The 3,811-nt window shown below is 31.1% G+C and overlaps 1 pseudogene; it reads left to right on the top strand.

The window, feature by feature from the left end:
• The first annotated feature begins 2,523 nt into the window (after nucleotides 1-2,523).
• LOC146920909 (uncharacterized) lies at nucleotides 2,524-3,448 on the top strand (annotated as a pseudogene).
• The last annotated feature ends 363 nt before the right edge of the window (nucleotides 3,449-3,811 follow it).

The raw sequence follows: 3,811 nt of genomic DNA, 5'->3' as shown, positions 1-3,811 counted from the left end.
TTTGACTTTTTTGCATATTTTAAATTTTTGTTGCTTGTTTAGTCTTTTCACCTCCATGAGCTTTTAGTATGAAAACAACTTATGTAATACTTAATAAGCCGGATGAAACACATTTACATTTAAATTAAGCGGTAACAATCATTTTAGTCCCTGAATGTGTGACGTGTAGTCATAATAGTTCCTCGGTGTATTAAAATTTTAAAATAGTCTTTGATTACTTGTTCAAAAAAAAAAAATCTCTTATTGTGCATTATATTAGTTAGAATAGTCTCTTACATTGAAATGCTTGGTTAATATTGTTATATTAGTCCATCTGTATATTATTTTTTGTTTCGGTGCCTGTAAATAATTATTTATTGTCATATCAGGTTCTATATGAAAAAAGTTAATGACAACATTGATGGATTATTTTAACGATTATTTTGATTAACAAAGTAACTATTTTGGAATTTCGTTACATTGAAAGACTATTATGGTTATCTATTATCCATTTATGGACTAAAATGACTATTGTCTCTTAAATTAATGAATTCACACGACTTTTTTTATCATACTTTAATTGACTTAGTAGGTTGAATCACAAATAAAAAATAAATAATTGAACTAGTTGCAATTCAACTTGATGCAATCCCAAATGAGGTAATAACAACAGACATTATTTTTTTTCACGCAAAATAAAAAGTTTGATTATTAACGGTTCATGGTTCATAAACATCAGTCATAAACAAACACTGAATTCCAAAAAGAAGGTAAATCAAATTAAGATTGGTAACATGTTTTGGAAGCAAAGGAGCACCATATTCTTCAAGCCTTGACATTCTCAGATGAGTTGGGTTCCCTCTTCTTGATGAAACCAACAATGACTGCGACAAATTGACCATTGTCCTTGTTTGCCAATTTTTGTGTTTGGCCTCCCACTTTTCCGACATGATCAAATGATCCGTGAACCTTACCCATGATTGTGATGCTTGTACCGTCAAGTAATTAATGCCAACATACTATGATCACGTGGAAAACACATGGCCCTTTGACTCGGTTTACTAACGCCTACTAGTCTCCGCTAGTATAAATAAGAAGCTTGATGTCTCTCTGATTTATTCAGGGTCTGTTTGGTTCAGCTTCTGCCCAGCCAAAAGCAATTCTCTACAGTGCCAAAAGCAATTCTAGCCAAAAACAACGTGTTTGGTTTGCCTTTTCAGAATTGCTTTTATCCTCCAAAAGCAATTCTCCATGAAGCTACAAATCCTAGCTTCTAGCTTTTCTAGAATCAATTATAAACAGTAAATATTATATTTTATTATTACAACCTATTATTTTCCTTTATTGCCCTTTATTAATTCTCCTTCTTTATCAATTCTCCTTTAGCTATGTCTATTTTAGTAATTATACATTCAAAAGCAATTCTACATAATTGTATCCAAACACAAATCAGTTTGTTTAATCAATTCTACATAATTGTATCCAAACATAAATCAATTCTCTCAGAATCAATTCTGTCAGAATCAATTCTATCAGAATCAATTCTGTCAGAATCAATTATATTCAAAGCTGAACCAAACACACACTCACTCCTTCTTCCCCACAAGGCCCCACCTGTTGGTTCAACGCCGGCGGCACCTTCATCCAACCTGAGAGCTTCCCATTGCATCGTCATGGCAAGGAGGGTTGAATTGGCTTGTTTCACCCATTTCACAAAACGTTGGTTTTTAGGTTTTTTGTTGTTAGTTTTTAGGTTTTACCGAGAGAATATGCTTTATGAACTAAATAATTGTGATACTTTAAATTTGAACACATTACACATCCTCCCATTCAACGGCATTACGATTTTGAAAAAAATACTACCGTATAAAATGTTCATGTTCAATTAATCCTAAATTTCCGTGTTAAATAAAAAAAATGGCCCATTTCATGTCACAATGACGCATACAATACACCTACGTAATAGCACTAATTAAGTTCTAAAAATTTATTCCATCCGTTCCAAATTAATGAATTAATTATATGATGTTGTGAACATTTTATGTATTAAAAATTTGTAATTAATTTTATATGAAAAAGAGATATTATGAGTTGTTTTACAAAATTGTCTTTCATAAATTGTATGAAAAAAATAAATTAAAGAATTGAAATAAGACAGTAATAAATAATTAAGAATATAATAGGAAAAATAATATTAATATTTCATTGAGATTGTAAAACGACTTATAATTTATGACAATTTTTTTCTTCTTCTCAAAACGACTTATAATTTATGAAAAATTATATTGTGCTAGCGACTTAAGCTGATTTCATTACTTTCTTTACTCTCAAAATGTCAACCATAGTCTTTCTTTAATCAGCCCCTAATTTTATTTCATGATTAGATGATTTTCTAACCATGAATCACATACCTTTCAGCTACCTCCTCTTATGTCCCTTATATCATGTCATGATATAAATCTTAGCATAGCATCACTCTTCACAAGTTCATAATTCAAAACCATTGAGCTCCAAAGAGCATATCACACAACACATAAACTCTAGATGGAGAAAGTACTGTTTAAAATTAAAACCACGTTCCTAAAGTTTCTATCAAAACAACCAGTTTCTTTAGCGGGGTATAAGAACCCAACTCTAAGTTCCTACAACACTTGTTGTTTCATTGTTCCCTAAGGAAGCTAGAAGAAAGGCCAAAAGGGGAATTGATTTTAGTCCAAAAGAAGCAACTTCTCTTAACAATGCTGGACCTTTGGGGTGTGCAAAGAGCTCAATGGAGCTGGGCCTCCCCAAAGGAATGAGCCTAAAAAAAAATTCATAGCTCAGTAATATTACTAAGTACTACTCCACTAAAAAAACAAATTTCCTTATTCTCTTTCTCTTTGATACCACACGTTCCATCTCCATCACTCCATCCGATTTTCCTTTTCTTCTTCCCCGATTTGATTTCTTTTTCCTCTTATGTTGTCTTGTTTTAGGCCTATTAGAGTTGGGTCATCTTGCTTTTGGTGTTAGGTGGATGTTTTTTTGGGAGGGTGGTTTGAGATTCCTCATGTATACGGTAGTGATTTTCACCTTTGGGTGTATCGCATATATACGACACCTTGTATTTATCTTTTAAAAAATTTAAATAGAACATTGTTCTTTTAAAATAAATACGTTTTTATTTTGTTACAAACCACTTTTCATTTACAGAGCCGAGCCTTCGAATTCGTAGGAACGACCCTGTCTCCTAAAGTCTCGTGCATGGGTGAAGTTAATGGCATGAAGGACAATAAATTACATAAAGTGGTCCAGAGGTTGTTGTTCAAAACAAAAACGTTTTGCTTTGGACTTCTAAGGGAGGGAGACAAGGTGGGAAAGAGAAGGAATCATCTATAGTGAGTGTCCCTCCAATGTTGGATACTATGAAGAAATTTACCGGTGGGGAGAATCAACGTATGATTTTGATGCAACATTATCCAAAAGGTGAACGTAATTTTTATTTTATTTTTAACTAGTCACAAAGGTTAAATTTTATACTTCGTCGGTTCTTAATTATAAACACATTTTCAAAAAAGTTTTTTCCTTAAATATAAGTTCATATACAAATTACTATGTGATTTGCAAGTTTGATATACCCTTAATTAATACTACTAAATTTATATTAGAATATGAAATATCAAATTAAATACATATATAAACAAAAGACAATTTAATAATATTGATAAATAAAATAGACACATTAACTAACAAATGACAATTTAATAATTTTGATAAATAAAATAGACACATTAACTAACAAATGACACTTGTCAAAAAAAAAACTAACAAATGACAATTTAATAATATTGAT

Source organism: Medicago sativa, chromosome 5, assembly GCF_051527215.1.
Source record: "Medicago sativa cultivar Bolivia chromosome 5, Bolivia_mono, whole genome shotgun sequence".
NCBI classification, from domain to species: domain Eukaryota; kingdom Viridiplantae; phylum Streptophyta; class Magnoliopsida; order Fabales; family Fabaceae; genus Medicago; species Medicago sativa.
The sequence above is the reverse complement of the archived record's forward strand: the minus strand, read 5'-3'. Positions and strand labels throughout refer to the sequence as shown.